We start from the raw sequence: 23,338 nt of genomic DNA, 5'->3' as shown, positions 1-23,338 counted from the left end.
TACCACTGGGATTTTTGCCCACTCCTCCTTGCAAAACTGCTCCAGCTCCTTCAATCGGATGGTTTGCACTTGTGAACAGTAATCTTTAAGTCTGACCACAGATTTTCTGTTGGATTGAGGTCTGGGCTTTGACTAGGCCATTCCAACACATTTATAGGTTTCCCCTTAAACCACTCAAGTGTTGCTTTAGCAGTGTGTTTGGGGTCATTGCCCTGGCTGAAAGACGATCCTCCATCCTAGCCTCAAATCACACACAGAGTGGTACAGGTTTTGTTCAAGAATATCCCTGTATTTAGCACTGTCCATTTTTCCCTCAACTCCAACCAGTTTCCCAGTCCTGACTGCTGAAAAACATCCCCACAGCATGATGCTGTCACCACCATGTTTCACCGTGGGTATGGTGTTCTTTGGGTGATGTGTTGCGTTTGCGCCAGACATAGCTTTTTCTTTGATGGCCAGTGTCAGTTAGCTGTGGATTGCTTTCTGAATTAAGAGCCCCAGGTATGACCCTGCCTCTGCACACTAATTTTATCAGTAGGCCATGCACCACTATCTTGTTATTAGGACATTGGGTGCTGTGAATTAATCTTCAATGAGCATTGACATCATCTATATAATGTCAAGTAAAGTGAGGTAGAAAAAATAGATATGGCGCTATACCTTTTTGGACTCACTAAATATAAATATCATAGAAATGTACAGATTTTTCAGCTTGCTGGCTAATGGTTTTAAACTCTAAAGAATCCTGAATGAACCAAAATATACTGGTATAATAAACCCTATAAATAATGTATCAGTCAATATTAAATTGTGAATCCAAAAATAAATATAAATTTTCCAGCGTGCTGGTTAATAAATTAATATAAAAATAGGGTGAAAATAGGAATTGGAATAAAAAATATATATATATAAATGTGAATTGCACAATAAATGAATCAGATGCCTAAAGTAAAGGATGCTATGTATGCTAAACTCAATCTATAATCAACAGTGAAACTTTTTAAAAAATATACTAAAAAATATACTAAAAAATACCCAATGTGCCTGTGACTGTGGTGATGGCCTAACCAAGAACTTTGGTATACAAATTCAATCAAATAACCATAAAGCAAAAACCAAAAAATTCAAATTTGTACAATTGTGAAACACAAGTGAAAAAATGAAATATGAAAAGTGCAACAAATATATACACACTGTGTTAGATTTCGAAAAATTCCCAATTATAGATATGAAAATTGGGAAAACAATACAAGAAAAATTAGAGATATTAGTCCATAATATAAAAAAATGTAAAAAATATAAGAAATAGAGATTTAGTCCATAATATAAAAAATGGAAATTAGATAGTGAAAAAAGAGAGATTTTCTATGTATAGAAGAAGAATGGAGGGAGTAACTTCGCTTTATCCGTTCGTGTTTATGAATTTTGCACTCACCAGAAATACGACCCCTTCCGGGGTAGATCAGCCTCCACAGTATAAGCCACTGTGTCGCTTCTTGCGCTCCAGATGACGTCTGAATGACAAAACGCGTAGGGCGTGGCCAGATACGTACACCTTCAGTGCAAACGGCGTGCTAGCCGAGCGGAAGTTCCGAACGCTTTCTTACAATACCTGTTTTATCATACTAAATGTGAGTACTTTTAAGTTGTTACAAATTGAGTTGCAAACATACTATACCATGGAAAGTCCTCTTCTTTACCTTATGTAATACGAGGTACAACATCCCCACGGAAGAACGAGGGATCTCCCCTGCATTCCAGCAAAGACAGCCCAAGAAGCGACACAGTGGCTTATACTGTGGAGGCTGATCTACCCCGGAAGGGGTCGTATTTCTGGTGAGCGCAAAATTCATAAACACGAACGGATAAAGCGAAGTTACTCCCTCCATTCTTCTTCTATACATAGAAAATCTCTTTTTTCACTATCTAATTTCCATTTTTTATATTATGGACTAAATCTCTATTTCTTATATTTTTTACATTTTTTTATATTATGGACTAATATCTCTAATTTTTCTTGTATGGTTTTCCCAATTTTCATATCTATAATTGGGAATTTTTCGAAATCTAACACAGTGTGTATATATTTGTTGCACTTTTCATATTTCATTTTTTCACTTTTGTTTCACAATTGTACAAATTTGAATTTTTTGGTTTTTGCTTTATGGTTATTTGATTGAATTTGTATACCAAAGTTCTTGGTTAGGCCATCACCACAGTCACAGGCACATTGGGTATTTTTTAGTATATTTTTTAAAAAGTTTCACTGTTGATTATAGATTGAGTTTAGCATACATAGCATCATTTACTTTAGGCATCTGATTAATTTATTGTGCAATTCACATTTATATATATATATTTTTTATTCCAATTCCTATTTTCACCCTATTTTTATATTAATTTATTAACCAGCACGCTGGAAAATTTATATTTATTTTTGGATTCACAATTTAATATTGACTGATACATTATTTATAGGGTTTATTATACCAGTATATTTTGGTTCATTCAGGATTCTTTAGAGTTTAAAACCATTAGCCAGCAAGCTGAAAAATCTGTACATTTCTATGATATTTATATTTAGTGAGTCCAAAAAGGTATAGCGCCATATCTATTTTTTCTACCTCACTTTTCTTATTGTTCCATCCATTAGGACGGAAACAAAATAGAGGCTGCTCTTACCTACATTACATTATATTATATATACTCTCTGTCAAACAAATTCCATAGCGCGCCATATCCTTTTATTTTTATTTTCATATAATGTCAAGTGCCTCATGCTGAAAGCAAGGAGAGGGGCGCCTTTGGGTGTAGATTTTAACACAAAATTTATTTAGTAAAAAAATGCACAGGCAACTCACATTTCATGTGATCATCATGAGCATGTAAATATAAGAATCGTCCATCAGGGGTAGATCGTCAGTTGTCGTCATAATTTCATCCTCTCTGCTGCTCGTTGTTTACATCGCACGATGGAAATGCCGGCCACGGTGGATATAGGACTGAAAACGAGGCTTGGAGCATAGGAAGCGTGGAGAGCAGCAGACGCGTAGATATATATATATATATATATATATATATATATATATATATTATAGATAGATAGAGATATATATATATAGATATATATATATATATATATATATATATATATATATATATACTCCATCAAAAACAATCTCCGATTTACTTCGGGCTATTTTCATAATAGACTCCTTCACGGTAAACTTATGTAATTTGCATATCTCTTGGCCTCTCTGAATTTGGGGTAACACAGGATGGAATACGATGAGACCTGTCCACCTCAATCTTCTCAGGTGATGAATCGCCCATTATCTGACGAAATAATTGTTGGACAGTTGGAAGCAAGTCAGACATCCGAATCGTTTCAGGCAATCCTTTTAATTATTTGTCTACTATCCCTATTTTCGTGGTCATCCAACTTGTACATATATGAGTTCAAAACTTCCTCATGATATTTTGCAGTGTCTTGAATGTCTGCTACTGCTTGTACCACTGCCTCATGGCTATTTTCTAGTGACTCTACCTGTGGCCTAGTACATATGTGTCTTCTCTGAGGCCCTCCACTGCTTGCTGATAAGATTTCTCCACCGCTGATATTTAATTCCTGAATATCTGATTTAGTGGGGAGCTTTTAAAAGTTCTCCAATATCCAGCTCCAAGTCCAGCTCCATGCCCTATAAACCCCCACCTGTCCTTTAACCACTTTCAGACCGGACCATTTTGCTGGTAAATGACCAGAGGTCTTTTTACACTTTGGCACTGCGCTGCTTTAACTGGTAATTGCGCGGTCATGCAATGTTGTACCCAAACAAAATTTGCGTCCTTTTCTTCCCACAAATAGAGCTTTCTTTTGATGGTATTTGATTGCCTCTGCGATTTTTATTTTTTGCGATATAAACGTAAAAAGACCGCAAATTTTGAAAAAAAATTATATTTTCTACTTTTTGTTATTAGAAAAATCCAATAAACTCAATTTTAGTCATACATTTAGGCCAAAATGTATTCAGCCACATGTCTTTGGTAAAAAAAAAGTCAATAATTGTATATTTATTGGTTTGCGCAAAAGTTGTCACATCTACAAACTAAGGTACGTTTTCTGGAATTTACGCAGCTTTTAGTTTACGACTGCCTGTCTCATTTCTTGAGGTGCTAAAATGGCAGGGCAGTACAAAACCCCCCCAAATGACCCCATTTTGGAAAGTAGACCCCCTAAGGAAATTGATAAGAGGCATGTTGAGCCCATTGAATATTTTATTTTTTTGCCTCAAGCGATTGAATAATGACAAAAAAAAAATTTTTTTTTTTTTTTTTACACAAAGTTGTCACTAAATGATATATTGCTCACACATGCTATGGGGGTATGTGAAATGACACCCCAAAATAAATTCTGCTGCTTCTCCTGAGTACGGGGATACCACATATGTGGGACTTTTTGGGAGCCTAGCCGCGTACGGGGCCCCGAAAACCAAGCACCGCCTTCAGGCTTTCTAAGGGCGTAAATTTTTGAGTTCACTTCTCACTACCTATTACAGTTTTGAAGGCCATAAAATGCCAAGATGGCACAAAACCCCCACAAATGACCCCATTTTAGAAAGTAGACACCCCAAGCTATTTGCTGAGAGGCATGTTGAGTCCATGGAATATTTTATATTTTGCCACAAGTTGCGGGAAAATTACAAACTTTTTTTTTTTTTTTTTTTTCACAAAGTTGTCACTAAATGATATATTGCTCACGCATGCCATGGGCATATGTGAAATGACACCCCAAAATAAATTCTGCTGCTTCTCCTGAGTACGGGGATACCACATATGTGGGACTTTTTGGGAGCCTAGCCGCGTACGGGGCCCCGAAAACCAAGCACCGCCTTCAGGCTTTCTAAGGGCGTTACAGTTTTGAAGGCCATAAAATGCCAAGATGGCACAAACCCCCCCCAAATGACCCCATTTTGGAAAGTAGACACCCCTAAATTTAGGGGTACACTAGTGAGACTAGGTAATAAATGGCGGGTGCCCTGAAACTATAAAAAAATAACTAACCAACCAGCGTCACCTGTAACAGTTATATGGTGATCACTGGTGAAAGGGTTAACTAGGGGGCAATTAGGGGGCTTTATGCGGTAGTATATGGGGGCCCCTGGCGCTATAAAAAGCTGCAGCGAACCTAAATACCTACCTGCCTAACTAGCGTCACCTGTGACACTAATACAGCGATCAGAAAAACGATCGCTTATTAGGCTGGGTTCACACTGGAGCGATGCGGGAACGCCACGAATGCGCGGCGGGTTCCCGCATCGCATGCCTCCCGGCGGCAGTTCACACTGCCCTATGCGAACTGCTGGGAGTGTCAGTGAAATGTTACTGACACCCCCAGATCAGTTCGCATATCGCAGTGCGATCTGCAAACTCAGATCGCATGGTGTGAACACCCATGCGATCCGATTCTGCTGCGGGCCAAAAAAAGGGTCCCGTGCGAATTTGCGGCGGGTGCGGCGAATGGCTGAACTCGAATCGCACAGAGATCGGATGTGATTTGCACTGCAGTGCGGTGCGAATCACATCCGTTCTCATAAACCGCTGCAATGTGAACCCAGCCTTAGTGACACTGGCGACGGGGGGTGATCACGGGGTTAAACCTTTATTGGGGGGGTTAGGGGGGTACCTTAGAACTAAAGGGGGCTAACCCTAACTGCCCTAACAGTTATTAGTCACAAATGACACCCGCCGGGTGATCAGGGGGTTAAACCTTTATTAGGTAATAAATGGCGGGTGCCCTGAAACTATAAAAAAATAACTAACCAACCAGCGTCACCTGTAACAGTTATATGGTGATCACTGGTGAAAGGGTTAACTAGGGGGCAATCAGGGGGCTTTATGCGGTAGTATATGGGGGTCCCTGGCGCTATAAAAAGCTGCGGCGAACCTAAATACCTACCTGCCTAACTAGCGTCACCTGTGACACTAATACGGCGATCAGAAAAATGATCGCTTATTAGGCTGGGTTCACACTGGAGCGATGCGGAAACGCCGCGAATCCGCGGCGGGTTCCCGCATCGCATGCCTCCCGGCGGCAGTTCACACTGCCCTATGCGAACTGCTGGGAGTGTCAGTGAAATGTTACTGACACCCCCAGATCAGTTCGCATATCGCAGTGCGATCTGCAAACTCGGATCGCATGGTGTGAACACCCATGCGATCCGATTCTGCTGCGGGCCAAAAAAAGGGTCCCGTGCGAATTTTCGGCGGGTGTGGCGGGTGCGGCGAATGGCTGAACTCGAATCGCACAGAGATCGGATGTGATTTGCACTGCAGTGCGGTGCGAATCACATTCGTTCTCATAAACCGCTGCAATGTGAACCCAGCCTTAGTGACACTGGCGACGGGGGGTGATCACGGGGTTAAACCTTTATTGGGGGGGTTAGGGGGGTACATTAGAACTAAAGGGGGCTAACTCTAACTGCCCTAACAGTTATTACAGTCACAAATGACACCAATGCAAAAAAAAATAAAATAAAAAAAAAATGACATTGGTGTCACTGTGACTGGGGGGCAGGGGTAATTGGGGGGGTGATCGGGGGGTAAAGGGGGGGTGTGAGTGTGCCTGGCATGTTCTACTGTGTGTGTAGAGTGTTGGTGCAACTCACCGATCCGCTCTCCTCCGTGTCGGAACGAAAAATACCGACACGGAGGAGAGAATACATCACTTCCTCTCCTGTGTTTACATTACAGGAGAGGAAGTGATGTCACCGGGGATTTCTATTCGTCGGGAGCGATCGCGAGGGGGTGGCCATGAATGAATGGCCGCCCCCTCGTCCCGGATCGCTCCCGGACGAAAACCGACCGCCGCAGGCACCGGGCGGGGGCCCGATCGGGCCCCCGACCCGCGGGAGGCAAGGGACGTACATGTATGTCCTTATGCCTGCCCGTGCCATTCTACCGACGTACATCGGCGTGCGCCGGTCGGCAACTGGTTAAAGGAAGATTGTCCCCACACTGTACTGAGATAGAGCTGGGGCTAGGGCTTATTATCTGCGTTGTTTGTCCCTCTCCAGGGGAGCCTGGTCCGGCCTCAATCCATCCCTTATCAGCCTCCACACTTTCTTCCTCAGACCCTGTGGGAGTCCTGTTCATTATAGGCAGGTCCTCATTAGGGCCCAATACTGTCCTGTCTCCCCTGGCCCCACTGGCCACTAGGGACATTAAGTCACTTTGATTATGTACCTGAGAGTCCTGATGTACTTTGGAGGGACCATCTCTGCAACCCGCCGTTCCGGGCTTCGCTCTCAACGATGTGCTACCATACACCAGGCCATTCCAACTGAGAGTCTGCTGATCTGCATCTATTACTGGGGAGCCCACGCTGAGCACTGCACTGCTGTCTCTGGGTGCCGTCCTTCCCCTTCCCAGCGCCAGAGATCGCCGCTCTATAGCCTGGATGCCACGGCCTGGTGTTAGCGGTCCCCGCTCTGGCCTCGATAGATCTTGCCCGCTCACTGAGGTCCACAGCTCCCCTCTTCCCCTACTTTTGCCCCCGGCTTGGGTTCCCCTCTCCGCTGCACGTGGGGAGAGGTAGGATAGTTTCCCTCCCGCCTGTTGCTGTGCTGTCTGCCTGCGTGTTGGCATATCTCCGCTGGAGTGAGGAGGCTGGAGGCGCTCTCAATCACTCAGTCACAGCCATTTGTAGTTTGCAGATTGTCTCATAGCCTGGCGGTGTGGAGAATGGAGCGCGTTACTCAGCATGTCCACTCACCACCATGTGTCAAATTATCTATGCTGGGTGCGTGCAACTCATGATCCACTATTGCCTCTAGGATTGCCTGCAGTGCATTACATGAACGGTCTGAAACTGATAACTTGTACTTTTGCTCTCAGCTTGAGTTTCTGCCATCCACAGAGACCTTGCTATATATCTCATGGGGAGCTAGGGGGATCCGCGTGGTCAGCGCACCAGCCAATGTACACTCAAGAGACAGAATGCTGCAAATAAGCAACCATCTAAACCCCTCTCACATGGGGGCCAGGTGTTCACATAACACGGATGGCCCTCACTACAGCCAGGCAGGGATCGCTGGATGGATCATGTGGCGTCCGTGAGCACAGTGTTTCCGTTACCATGACACCGGCCGGGACGCTGTGCACGCATACCCCTCCGTTCGGGGTCACGTGACTCGTGACGTCACCGCATCTCTCTCTCCCTCTCCCTCTCCCTCTCCCTCTCCCTCTCCCTCTCCCCCCTCCCCCCCTCCCCCCCTCCCCCTCCCCCTCCCTGCCTGCGCTCCAATTGCCAAGACATATGCTGACTCATCCCTCTGCAGTGCTCTTTGCTGGGAATATTAGTGTATTGCTTTTTCTTTGACACTTCCCCTGCAGTTTCCACCCACACCTCTCTAAGCCATACACACACACACACACACACACACACACACACACACACACACACACACACACACACACACACACACACACACACACACACACACACACACACACACACACACACACACACACACACACACACACACACACACACAGTGTTTTGTCTACAGTGCTACTCTTGAGGAGACCCAGGCCACTGCCATTAATGCCAGGTTTAAAGAGACTGTAGTGGCTCTTATTTATGCAGTTTGCACTGCTTTGAAGCTATGCCCTCTATCAGTGCTTTTCCTAGCCTGTGTCCTTTCAAGATCCCCAGAGACCTTCCAGTGCATCAGTTGTTTCCCATCATCCTTTTCAGAGACTGGAATAACCTTGACAAGGTGTTCAGCCTTCTCAAGCGACTATTGGTCCAGTATCCACTTAAGGACAACTGTGTTTTAAAAAAAAAAAAAAAGCCTTGATCATCCCTGTGGAGGATGTGCCTTTTTGAAGGACCCCATTGACAAGTGATTGAATGCCATTTCTAAAACCTTGTTCTTTCTGACAGACTGTACAATGTATCTGCCCTGGCAGTAACGTTAGTCTAGAAGAATGCCAATCCTTTGATCATTGAGCTACTGGGTGGATGGATCACTTTTGTGACTTCCAGGCCTCAACCCCCCAAGCCTGACAATTGGCCCACCCACAAACCGTGAACTGTCAAGCCCTTAGATGTGTTTTCCTTAGCATGGGGTGGTGCCCTCACTTTCTGAAATGGAGGACATCTGTTAAGCTTTGTGACATTTAGTCAGTAGGCATATGGGATGTTTGGGTGGGGGAGATGGATTTCATGGTCTACAAGCTAGAATTCTGCTCTGTCCCCTCCTTGGTTCAGATCTTCCAACCAGTCTGTGTCACTATAAATCAATAATACACGCTCTCGTCCTCACACCTGTGTATCACCACTGCGCTTTTGTACAAACCCCAAAAAAACAAAATAGTGTACAGTATTCCAAATAAACAGTATGGAATGAGCAGCTCTGAATACTATGTGAGTATAACCAATAACACAATGTGAACACTAATGTATCAAATAAATTAACAATAGTGTTCTGTGAAATGTAACCACACAGGTCTATAAGTAAACCACCCTATGAAATAAGTGACTTCAACGTAAATAAATAAATACATAAAGTGTCTAAATTAGATAACGCCAACAGAAAATGTCCACTTCCTAAAAAAAGGTTTATAACAATATGCACATTAGATGGTGACCAGTGAATAACTCATAGTGATGATCCATACAGCATTTCCAGGAACATTCCTCCACCACACCGCTGTGTCTGACTCCAATCCCCTTAAGCTTTCACACTCGCACATTGCCTGTGCCTTACACTCTCGTGCTTGGCTGAAAGCGCTTTAACCCTCTTTTCATGGGGTTGAAAAATAGTCCTCCAGATTCCAATTAGAGATAGATGCACATTCTTCAGATTAACTCTTTAAAAGCTGCACATGTAAATGAAAGAGAGAGCTGCATAGAGCAGATAAGTATCACGTGTTTGTTATTTTTTTATTTTTTTTTAAAACAAGACTTTACAATCACTTTAAGCCCTTTGTGCAGGGTGACGCACATGGCTTTGTGGCTTCCTTGCGTGCTCACCCGTGACTCTGTAGGATCTGAATTTGGTTCTCTGGGCACTACATAAACTTCTATTTGACTCTATTTGGGATGTTCCCTTTTCCAATCACTCACAAGGTTCCATACCTTATTGCCATTAGTTCATCGAAGTGAGTGCAGAGCTGGCGATACTAACTTGTAAAAGATCATTTTCTGGTACTTACAGAACTTCCCTTCTTGGGTATTTTTGGCCTTTTACCTAAAGGAAATTGTTCCTCCATCGCTCTGACCATAGGTCATCTGAAGGAGGTTTTCCTCTTTTTCCTAGATGTAGTTCATGGTATGCATGCCTGCTTTCTTTAACAACTTACGGACAATCCCCCCCCCGTCATTATACGTCGGCTGTTTGAAGAGGGATATCATTGTTATGGCAGCAGCTAGCTACCATAACCCCGTTATCCTCTTCTTCAGTGGGCGGTCCACTTTCAGATAAAAGTAGTTTCTGCAACGGATTCGCCACAAGATCACTTTTATCGGTGGTGGGAGAGGGCCCCCCTCCCACAGCTCTCTGGTGCCCACCACCGCTTACCTGAGCCGCTGTCGGAGTTGGAAGCGAATGTGTCCTGTCTCCTGTTGGCTATGGACACGAGTGAGGGGAAGATGGCCCCCACCCGTCTCCATATCATTGCAGGGCGAAAGCGACATCAAAACGTCACTTCCTCTCATAGCTCTTAAAGCTAATTTTTTTATTTTTTTTATTGGATTTTAGTGTAAATATGAGATCTGAGGTCTTTGACCCCAGAGGTTATGGACCCCAGGAATGGAGAAACCCAGGTGCAGGCATGGCATATACTTGCAGATAATTGATGAGTTCTGGATGGCCGCACTCAATTCAAATGCCTTTATTCGTGAAGCAGAATCACACAAGCGTGGGTCACAGCAAAGCAACAATAGCTATTGTTGCTTTGCTGTGACCCACTTTTGTGTGATTCTGCTTCACGAATAAAAAGCATTTGAATTTATCTTGGAGTGCGGCCCTCCAGCTCTTTAATTATTTGCAATACCTGGGTGATACTCATGAGTCACTTCACACTCTGCTTTCCGAAATTACCACCTTTGGTGACTACTCTGGGTTCTGGGTGAGTTGGAATAAGTCCAATATGTTTCCTTTTGGATCCCGTAGATTCACCCGGACTCCAGACTTCAGATTGTGTCCTACTTTAGGTATCTCGGAGTTTTACAGATACCTCTGTCTTCCTACTTTGCTAAAAACCTAGGTCCCTTATTAACTCGGCTACAAGAACAAACCAAGTAATGAATGGATTTGCCTCTAGATCTCATGGACAGGGCCAACACCCTTAAAATTATACCCAAGTTATTGTATCTTCTGGCTAACTCCCCTTGCAAAATCCCTAAATGCATTTTTAAGCATATAGACACGATCTGCACAGCATTCTTATGGAATGGTGCCCCTTCCCCCAGGAAAAGCTTGAAAAGCTGAGGTTGCCGACACATCTGGCAGGTTTGGCATTTTATAACTTATCTCTATTATCTAGCATCTCAATTGGTCCATATTTATGATTGACTGCACCCGGCTGCAGCAAATGCATGCACTACTACTGAGGGAGCCATTGCCTCTTCTCTAGAGACCCCCCCATAACATTATCTATAGCAGACGAGTTCCAGCTCGTCCTGGCACATCCATATTAGCTACACTTCTTTTGTTATTCCACTCAGTTGTTTCAAAGATATCCAAACAATTTTGGTCGACCTTTCCCTGTAACCCTCTGTGGTTCAATCCTAATTTGCAGAAACTGTACTCCCTACCCGATCCCAATCACTGGTACTCTAAAGGGGTTAAATACCTATGGGTATTACTTGTTTATGTATGCTAATGGACAACCAAAGTTTTTTTTTGTTTTTTTTGTGTTCATGTTGGTTTGTCTTTAAACCCAATAAAAAATATCTCATTCTGTCTCCATCCTAAACTTGCTGTGGTGAAATATGCACCTTACCGTGTTCATACAAAATCATGCTTTTGAATGTATTGTCCACACCATGCAACAACTATTGACTGTACTTCATCTGGCTTCACATCTTACCAAAATGATGACTTCATTGCAGCAGAGTGACCATCAGAGTCCCAAGTATTATTTCACTTCTCTAATGTAATTGAAAAAGTAGGAACTACTTTGTGCGATATGTCTTGCTTAATATTTATTGTAAAAAATACATGATATAATGTAATCCTCCTTGCTTCCTCCATTGTGTAGTTGAGAACACAACGTAAGGACTGAGCATTTCTAGGGAACAGAGGCATATGACTGACTTTATGATGAGGCATTTAGATAACCGTGACAAAAACATTGATCAGATGTTGCCCTGGATGACATTTGCATTGACATTTCCGCATTAGAGAAATCACTGATTTTCCCTCACAGGTTGGTAGAAATACGAAAGTTAGGGTTTGTGGTACCACTTTTTTTTTTTTTTTTTTTAAACTAGATTCGACATTTTATTTTATTGTATTCTATTTCAAGGGTCTGAATGTTCTTCCACACTGGCTTATTACGAACCACAAAAACTTGATCTCTTAAGCCTTGCATACACTAATTTTCAAAAATTACAAATGGCTCAACCATAAAGATACAAGCACCCTCATAAGTAGGCACCACATCCCCAGATAAACAGTATAGTAAAATGGAGAGTGAATAGGGATTTTGACGGTGCTAACTAACAAGAAAATTGGACAACGTGCAGTATAAAATTATACAAATTTTATTCAAAACATGATTAAAATTAAATGACAGTGAAATTATACAATTGTGGTTTGACTGATCAAGACGATCGATTAAATGAAGATGGATTGTTGCACATTATCCAACATGTTTTGCAAATATGCTTCCTCAGGGGATGTCCGTATTAGTTAATCGATAAAAACGCTAAGTTTGAAATACAAAAATACACAAAATTAACAGCAAAAAATATAATATATAAAGAGACACATTGGAAGGAAAGTACCACTTAGAAGATGAACACTGCTTACCCAGACCAAGTAAACCACTCCAAGCCACTGCCAGATATTAAACAACCACTGGTAACCCCACTGTCACGATCACTCGGGCACCCCGGTCGTGTACAAGAGACTTACCCGTAGAAACCCGTCGTGGAGAGCCCGCCGTTTTCCTTTGACGCGCGCTAAAGCCAACGATCGCACTCGCGTCAACACGAACGAGCGCGCACGCGCATGTGGGTTACGAACGGGAGCACGTTTCCTTGCGAGGGCGCGCTGATCCGTCGTACGTCCGTTTGGCGCCCTAAGGCCTTCTTTAGTCACTGGCTCCCTTCCACCCGTGCTGTCCAGTCTACAGCGTGTCCGTGATCTTGCTATCTGAATCTGTACCCTTTATCCTGGTTCCTGATATCCGGCTTGTTCCTTGACTCCGATCCGTTGCTGCCTGCCTACGACCTCTGCTTGTCTGACCACGTCTCTGCCTCATCCCTTGTACCTTGCTGACCGATTCCTGCTGACCCGGCCTGTACCCGATACTTCTGTTTCTGCTTACCCATTGGGTTCCTGGTGCCTCCTGACGACCACCTGCCCAGCAGTCCATCCACTGGTGCCTGCCTGCTACAGATCAGTCCTACCAGCTCTACCTACTCGCTGTCGGTGCCCAGCTGTTCATCTGGACCAGTCTCCATCTGCCAGGCACTTGTGCCCCCTGAACTTTTGAATACCTGTCCTCATCTCCAGGGGTTCATTAGCCAGGGGGATACGAGGGGCCGATCCCTGCATTCCAGGCTCAACTACTAGGTACGTGACAGTACTGGACAGCCATGTCCGAGCCTGCGCAGGGAGCCTCCCCCATGGACGAGCTCTGCCATCATCTGGCCGGCCTTACTCAAGCAGTTAAGAGTTTGCAGGAGGGCTACGGAAGACTGGAGGAACAAGTTCAGGCACTATCTGCTTCAGCACCAGCCGCTCCAGGGGCCCATGCCCCACCTTCAGTAGTCATGTTGCCACCTGAACCTAGGGTTCCAACCCCGGAACGATTCACGGGAGACCGAAACAAGTTCAGGGCCTTCCGCAACTCATGCGAACTTTATTTTGCTTTGCAACCCCGGACCTTCTCTCTTGAAGCAACGAAGGTGGGATTCATCATCTCTTTGTTGACAGATGAACCTCAGGCCTGGGCACACCGTCTGTTGGAGCGGAAAGACCCATCTCTAGACTCTGTGGATACCTTCTTTCAGGCAATGTCCAGACTCTACGAGGACCCCCAACTCGCTGCAACCGCAGAAGCAGCCCTACGTGCCCTGCAACAAGGTCGTAGACCTGTGGAGGACTATGTCTCAGAATTCCGGCGATGGAGCGCGGACACAGAATGGAACAACGCGGCCCTGCGTTATCAGTTCCGCTTGGGTCTCTCCGAGGCCCTGAAAGATGAGTTGGCTCGTGTGGGCATCCCCGAGACATTAGAAGCCCTGATAGACACCTCCATCCAAATCGACAGGCGCTTGAGGGAACGCCGCCAGGAACGTTCCTCCGCAGCTACTCGTCCAATCTGGATGTTACCACGGGTGCCTAGTCACCCAACTCCTCCTGCTCCATCCGCATCCACATTGGACACCCCGGAACCCATGCAGCTGGGGCTACTTCGCCCGTCTCTGACTCCAGAAGAACGCCAACGTCGCCGGGTCAACAACCTTTGTCTGTATTGCGGAGAGCCGGGGCACTTTGTTCGTTCCTGCCCAGCTAAGATACGTAAGTGCCTCCTTGTTCCACCTGTCCCCTCATCTGTGTTGACTGATAACCCTTCTCATCTGGCTGTCCCTGTCCTGTTGCAGCTCCCAGGAAGGACTATCCTAACCTACGCGGTTATTGATTCCGGGGCTTGCAGTGGCTTCGTCGACTCGTCCTTCGCCCGAAGAAATAGGATTCCCCTCAGACCAAGAGAGAAGGGGCTCTCGGTATACCTAGCTGACGGGTCTACCTTGGGATCAGGACCAGTGACTCAGGAGACTAGCCCCCTACCCGCTGTCATCGCCGGAACTCACCGAGAACTCTTGTGCCTGGACGTCATTCAGTCTCCCCTGTTTCCAATCATCCTTGGTATGCCTTGGTTGAAGGCACACAACCCACGGATTGATTGGGTCACCGGAACCATCGAATTTCCTTCGGATTACTGCCTCCAGCATTGCTGCCGGAACCCCGACGGGGACTCCTCGGTTCTTCTCTGTTCAGAATCCGATGACGAAACCCGACAAGCGGTACCCAAGGAGTATCACGCTTTCCTAGATGTCTTCAGCAAAAAGGGGGCAGAGACCCTTCCTCCCCATAGGCCATATGACTGCCCTATAGAACTGCTCCCGGGGGCAGAAATCCCCTTTGGAAGGATCTTCCCTCTTTCCGAGTCTGAACTGAGTGCCCTGAAGTCATATCTAGATGACAGTCTAGAAAAGGGATTTATTCGGCCCTCCACCTCCCCGGCGGGCGCTGGAATTTTCTTTGTAGAAGAAAAAGACCACTCCCTACGCCCATGTGTGGACTATCGGGCCCTGAATAAAATCACCATTAAAAATCGTTACCCCCTGCCGCTGGTACCTGAACTTTTTCAAAGACTGGGGTCCGCTAAGTTCTTCTCAAAGTTGGATCTTCGGGGCGCCTATAACCTCGTACGTATCAGGAGAGGTGACGAGTGGAAAACTGCCTTCCGCACCCGCTTCGGGCATTACGAATACTTAGTGATGCCATTTGGATTGTGTAATGCCCCGGCCACTTTCCAGCACTTTGTTAACGACATTTTTAGGGACTATCTAGATTTGTTTGTAATTATTTACCTGGATGATATTTTAATTTTCTCTTCCACCCTAGCCATTCATCGGGAACACGTGAAGAAGGTACTGACCCGTCTCCGTCTCCACGGTTTGTACGCCAAACCCGAAAAGTGTATTTTTGAACAGCAGAGTATCCAGTTCCTCGGCTTGGTCATCTCGGTAAGGGGAGTAGAGATGGATCCACAGAAGATCTCAGCAATCCAAGATTGGCCTGCTCCTTCAGATAGAAAGGGAGTCCAGCGGTTTGTGGGCTTTGCTAATTTCTACCGCAAGTTCATAAAGGGGTTTTCTGCTATTATCGCTCCCATTACCGAGCTGACCAAACAGAACCGAAGGTTTCATTGGACTCCTGAAGCACAAGAGGCCTTCCAGGCCCTGAAGAATCTATTTGTCTCAGCCTCGGTCCTGAAACATCCCGATCCTGCTCTACCGTATACCCTTGAAGTTGACGCTTCAGAAATAGCAGTTGGAGCAATACTGTCCCAGAGGCAGGGACCCAAGTCCTTACTCCATCCGGTCGCCTTCTTCTCTCGAAAGCTATCAGAGGCCGAAAGAAATTATGACGTCGGAGACCGTGAGTTACTAGCCATTAAGTCCGCACTTGAAGAGTGGCGCTACTTGCTGGAAGGGGCTACCCACCCAATCTTGGTCTATACCGACCACAAAAATCTGGAGTACCTGAAGACAGCTAGGAGACTAAAGCCTCGTCAGGCCAGGTGGGCACTCTTCTTCTCAAGATTTGTATTCCATATTACCTACCGTCCCGGATCCAAAAATACTAAGCCGGACGCTTTATCCCGCATGTTCAGCCAGCCGGAGAACTTGCCACCTATTGATACCATCCTCCCTGCTGGGAACTTCCTTCTTCTCCAGGGAGGTGTGATGTCTCAGCTTTAGCAGGCGTCCATAGGCGCTATACCTCCATCCGGTACCCCGTTATCCTCCAGTGATGGCCTTCTATGGTCTGAGAACATGATTTTCGTCCCCCAGACAGCTCGGACTCTGGTTCTGGCCTCCTGTCATGACCACCCCTTGGCTGGTCACTTTGGGATATTCAAGACCCTGGAATTACTCAGGCGTACCTTCTGGTGGCCACGGATGAAGGACGACTGCAAGAATTACGTACAAGCTTGCACCACTTGCATCCGAAGTAAGGGCGACAAGTTAAAAGCCTGGGGTCTACTAAGACCACTACCCGTTCCCGACAGACCGTGGAGGATGATCTCCATGGACTTCATCGTTGAACTTCCCCCCTCCGAAAACCACTCCACGATCTTCGTCGTAGTCGACCGACTCACCAAGATGGCACACTTCTTGCCCATGAAGGGCACCCCTTCAGCCACGGAGACAGCTAACATTTTTATGAAAGAAATTGTGAGGCTTCATGGCATTCCTGCTAACATCACATCCGATAGGGGGGTGCAGTTCACCTCAAGGTTTTGGAGGGCGCTCTGTGAAACATTGAAGATTGACCTTTGCCTATCCTCAGCCTACCACCCGCAGACCAACGGCCAGACCGAAAGGACGAATCAGACACTGGAGCAATACCTTCGCTGTTTTTCGTCCTTCTCTCAAGACGACTGGGCCTCTCTTTTACCAATGGCGGAGTTTGCGTACAATAATACTATCCACTCGGCCACCAAGCAATCCCCTTTCTATGCGAACTTTGGGTTCCACCCGTTGTTCCTGTCTGGCGACCTTCCTGAGTGCTCGGTGCCAGCGGTTCAAAAGAACCTGAATTTCTTTGAAGAAAACAACAAGCTTCTACAGCAAACTCTGGCCAGATCACAGGAGCACAGTAAAGAAATCTACGACCGAAAGAGGAGAGGGGAGCTGGATCTTAAGGTTGGGGATCGGGTCTGGCTGTCTACCCTGAATCTTAAACTCTCCTGCCCTTCTAAGAAGTTGGGCCCGAAGTTCATAGGTCCTTTCCCGATCAAGAGGAAACTAAACGACGTAGCGTTTGAACTCAAACTTCCTGAATCCTTCCGAATCCATCCAGTTTTCCATGTGTCACTCCTCAAACCCACAGTCATGGATCCCTTTACTGACAGAATCTCCAGCCCTCCGGAACCCGTGTTGGTCAATGGGGAGATTGAGTTCGAAGTGGAGGCCATTCTGGATTGTAGAAAGAGACAGAACCAGGTTCAATTCTTGGTCAAGTGGAAGGGGTACGGACCTGAGGAGAACTCCTGGGAGCCAGAAGCCAACATCCACGCCAAGAGACTCATCCGTGCCTTCAAGAAGTCCTATCCGAACAAGTGGGCTTGGTTAGGCATCCTGAGGCTGCCCCTTGGGGGGGGGGGCAATGTCACGATCACTCGGGCACCCCGGTCGTGTACAAGAGACTTACCCGTAGAAACCCGTCGTGGAGAGCCCGTCGTTTTCCTTTGACGCGCGCTAAAGCCAACGATCGCACTCGCGTCAACACGAACGAGCGCGCACGTGGGTTACGAACGGGAGCACGTTTCCTTGCGAGGGCGCGCTGATCCGTCGTACGTCCGTTTGGCGCCCTAAGGCCTTCTTTAGTCACTGGCTCCCTTCCACCCGTGCTGTCCAGTCTACAGCGTGTCCGTGATCTTGCTATCTGAATCTGTACCCGTTACCCTGGTTCCTGATATCCGGCTTGTTCCTTGACTCCGATCCGTTGCTGCCTGCCTACGACCTCTGCTTGTCTGACCAAGTCTCTGCCTCATCCCTTGTACCTTGCTGACCGATTCCTGCTGACCCGGCCTGTACCCGATACTTCTGTTTCTGCTTACCCATTGGGTTCCTGGTGCCTCCTGACGACCACCTGCCCAGCAGTCCATCCACTGGTGCCTGCCTAGTACAGATCAGTCCTACCAGCTCTACCTACTCGCTGTCGGTGCCCAGCTGTTCATCTGGACCAGTCTCCATCTGCCAGGCACTTGTGCCCCCTGAACTTTTGAATACCTGTCCTCATCTCCAGGGGTTCATTAGCCAGGGGGATACGAGGGGCCGATCCCTGCATTCCAGGCTCAACTACTAGGTACGTGACACCCACAGATCTATAAACGCCAAAAACCGTAGAGGGCAAAAGATCCAGCTAACAAATATAAATATTGTTTATCAATAAAATAAAAATTTATGGTAGTAATGTTGCAAATATTTGCAACAATAGGGATAAACATCCTTCAATATTAAAGGTATTAATAATTTACTCACTTAAAATCAAGTTGGTAGAGCTCAAGAGGAAAATGACAAAGATATACGTATACACTATCATGTTTTTTCAGCTCTTTGGCACCACCCTTTGGGCTCCTTCTGCTAATTTGTGTTAGTAGAAGTTTGTGCGTGATTTGCGCTTTTCATTTAGTGGTTTTCAGTTTGTGCTTTTCATTTTATGCTTTTCAGTTGGTTTCTGAAGGGCCGTTCGTTAACCAGACATGTTGCGTAATCGGAGGAGATAAAGTGCTAATTATTATTGGCCTTGGAGATATTGCTTTGACCCAAGTCCAGTCCAGGAACAGGAGGAGGAGGAGTTCTTGGACCAAAAATTGGGGGTTGCTTAACTAATCGTGACCAGTTATGTCATATGCCTTTGCTGCGGGAGCTCCAGGAGAATAATCCAGATGTTTTTCAGAATTCTCTCCGGATGACGGGCCCCTGCTTTCACCAACTCTTGGCATTGTCGACCCCCTATATTAAGAAGCAGGCCATGTGCATGAAGCTTTTAATTTATTTTTTTAGTTGAATAATTATGATTTGATTTATTATATTTTCGGATGCATAGAATGCACTTTTTAGTTAAACCGGAGTTCCAACCTAAAATGGAACTTGTGCTTTTTGGAATTCTCCCCCCCTCCGGTGTCACATTTGGCACCTTTTCAGGGGGGAGGGGGGAGCAGATACCTGTCTAATACAGGTATTTTGCTCCCACTTCTGGGCCACCCGTGGGTATCTACGCCAGTTATGGCACCTTCTCTGTCACCCCCCACTGCCTTCTGTGAGACACACAGGTCCCAGAAGACAGCAGGGACCAGTGGGATTGTGCAGCGCATTGGGGAACCAGGAAGTGAAGCCACATCACTTCCTGATTCCCTTGACGAAGATGGCAGCTCCTCCACCCGAGAGCCAAGGGACAGGTCGGCTTCGGGTGCCGACATCGTGGGCGCCCTGGACAGGTAAGTGTCCTTATTTTAAAAGTAAGGAGCTGCAGTATTTGGAGAATAGTACTTGGCTATGTGTTTTACTGCAAAACACAGTTTGGGAGTAGGCAGTTACATAAAAAAAAAATACAATGTAAAATTAACAAGGAACACCAATATAGTTGCATCTTTTGATCCTAAAAACGGCATAATGGTGTAACTAATTCTTGTTATCACTAGAAAAAAAAAAAGCCTTTGAAAATGAGTTTGCAAGAACTCTAAAAGCAGCTTCATTATTATCCCATTAACCACTTCCCGACCAGCGCACGACGATGTACGTCGACAGAATGGCACGGGCAGGCATATTGGCGTACATGTACGTCCAATATTCGTTGCCGCCGTGCCATCGGGAGCGCGCCGCCGGCGGCGCGCTCCCGCGCTGGTCGGGACCCCCGTGAGTCCGGTCGCGGGACCCGCGGACTCGATCGCCGCGGCCATCCCTGCGATCGTCTCACGGAGCGGCCGAATGGAGGAAATGCTGTATAAACAACATTTTCCCATTCTGCCCAGCAACTAGTGACGCTGATCTCTGCTCCATGTGATTGGAGCAGAGATCAGTGTACACTAAATGACAGCCCAACCCCCCCACAGTTAGTAACACACCCCTAGGAACACTTAACCCCTACACTGCCACCCACTGGTTAACCCTTTCACTGCCAGTGTCATTTACACAGGAATCACTGCATTTATATAGCAGTGATTACTGTATAAATGACAATGGTCCCAAAAATGTGTCAAAAATGTCCGATGGGTCCCCCACAATGTCGCAGTCACAATAAAAATCGCAGATCGCCGCCATTACTAGTAAAAAAAAAAAATAATAAATTATTAATAAAAATGCTATAAAACTATCCCTATTTTGTAAACGCTATAACTTTTGCGCAAACCAATCAATAATCGCTTATTGCGATTTTTTTTACCAAAAATATGTAGAAGAATACGTATCGGCCTAAACTGAGGGAAAAAAATGTTTTTTTATATATTTTTGGGGGATATTTATTATTACAAAAAGTAAAAAATAATGCGTTTTTTTCAAAATTATCGCTCTATTTTTGTTTATAGCGCAAAAAATAAAAACCGCAGGGGTGTTCAAATACCACCAAAAGAAAGCTCTATATGTGGGAAAAAAAGGACGTTAATTTGTTTGGGAGCCATGTCGCACGACCGCGCAATTGTCAGTTAAAGCGACGCAGTGCCGAATCGCAAAAAGTGGTCTGGTCTTTGACCAGCAAATTGGTCCGGTCTGAAAGTGGTTAAAGAAGAAGAGAATGTGCTCTGCATCTTGAGATTTCATAATTTGCCGCGTCACAAATGTTAATTCTCCGTTATGATCGCTAGTTTACAAGACCGACCGCTTCTGGCTCGTCCTTTCTTCCGAGCATGCGTGTTTGTACTTGGACTTTTGTCTGATGGACTTGTGTATACACGCTTGGAAAATCCGACAACAGACATTTGTCCACGGAAAATGTTAGTCTGCAATCCATCATTTGTTCGCAGAAAACTGACAACAATTGTCCGATGGAGCATACAAACGGTCGATTTTCCACCAACAGCCTGTCATCACACATTTCCCGTCGGAAAATCCGACCGTGTGTACGAGGCTTTAGAGGTATTGCAAAGGGAGCTAAAATTAGGATAGACTGCAGTGGACATTTGTACACAATCCCTTTTTGATTTGAAAGCCACATATGTAACACATTATTAGCATTTTTTAGCAATCAAGGTGATTTTTTTTACTGGTAAGATTGCACTCTAGTGAAAATTTTAGTTTAGTTGAAATACATGCAGTCAACATGGACTACAGGCATAATGCTTTGTTTTTTATCCTTCATGTAGTGTTCTGGACCATTTCACTGCATAAAAAATACTCTGATGCTTTTTATAAGATATTTTGCTAGGGCATGTCATCATGGTGATGACATCATCCTACTTCTTGGGTTCGTTTGGCCAACCATACTTGCTGTAATCTAACTGGATTTACTGTCTCCTTATTTCGCATTCTCTACACTTGCTGACATGGACTAACAAGCCTTATATATGCATCAAAACAATGAAGGCAGAGACACACAAACTTAGCACCACATCCCTAAATTAATAAAAATACAGATGGGGGAAAAAAGGGGTAGACAAAACCCCGGGACTTTAAAGGTGCTGAGTAATGTGAGGTAAGCAGGTATTCAGAGAGTATGTATGGTAAAATAACACGTTTTATTTCCTTTACAAAGGTACAAAACAATATTTACAATTTATTAAAATTGTTATCCACATCAATATTCTACAATAAAGCAAAAGGAAGAAATATTTATCACTCAGAGTATGCCACTCAACCATGTTTCGCTCATCTGAGCTTCCTCAGGAGTTTAAGGTACACTTTGTGGATAGACTAGAAACAATAAGAAGATATAGATCAAATATATATCACAAAAACATTAATAAGCTTGTAGGATAACATACTCCCAGTAATGCCCATTTAATGGGCACAACAACATTTATAAATATACAGTATCAACATATTTATATTAGGTTTGTTGAGTATTATAAATGTAGGTCCATATGTGGTCTTACCAAAAATATGCCAATTGGTGAATCACACCGCGACAAATGTAGCAGCCAACCGATAAATATTTTTGAAAACTGAATTCTGAATCGCACAAAGGGATATGCCTGAGTTCAGGGGCCACAGGGGGGTTAGTGACGGAGATGATCTATATAAAAAAAAAGGAATTGGATATACCAAATCCACCTCAAATATCCATCTGTCTACTATGATAAATTAATAATTACCTGACTATTACATTAGGGTAGAATCGGAGAGGTCCTATACTGGAGAAATGTCCTCATCTATAGACGTAAACGTGTTAATCATTCAATAGTGGCTTGACCCATTTGGCATTAAAGCATAATGGGGAAAAACCCAAAGAAAGATGCCCTATACATATAGAGGTATCTAAATACAAAGGACTGACGCACTTGATGTAGTGTAGCAAGAAAGTTTGCAGACCATCGGGTGATAGATGAATAGACCACCCAAATATGCGCTGACAACGGCAGAAAGTTGGCGGTGAATGCACCGCATCTAAGTAACCCTCCCAACCCGGCGGTATCTGACGTCACTGCCAGACTGCGGACGCATATGGAGAGAGGCCAATGGGAGCGACTGACTGGCTGGATTAAGAAAAATGGAGCGTATAGCGCCATAGAAGTAATCCCGCACATACGTTCCTTCATTACTTGAGAACAAGGAAAACTTCCGGGAGTGATGTATCTCACGTCACATCCCCATATTGCGCATGCGCACCGATTGCAATTTCTGGTATAACAAACAGGGGACATGTAA

At 45.1% G+C, this 23,338-nt stretch overlaps 1 protein-coding gene across 1 annotated transcript in view; it reads left to right on the top strand.

Annotated features, from left to right (window-relative positions):
- Positions 1 to 23,338, top strand: part of RAD50 (RAD50 double strand break repair protein) — a 471,242-nt gene that overhangs the window by 66,683 nt on the left and 381,221 nt on the right. The gene's annotated exons all lie outside the window — the stretch shown is intronic.

This window comes from Lithobates pipiens, unplaced genomic scaffold (assembly GCF_037356315.1).
Source record: "Lithobates pipiens isolate NorthernLeopardFrog02 unplaced genomic scaffold, aLitPip1_a1.2 Scaffold_8, whole genome shotgun sequence".
In the NCBI taxonomy this organism is placed as follows: domain Eukaryota; kingdom Metazoa; phylum Chordata; class Amphibia; order Anura; family Ranidae; genus Lithobates; species Lithobates pipiens.
This window is presented reverse-complemented; position numbering and strand designations above follow the sequence as displayed.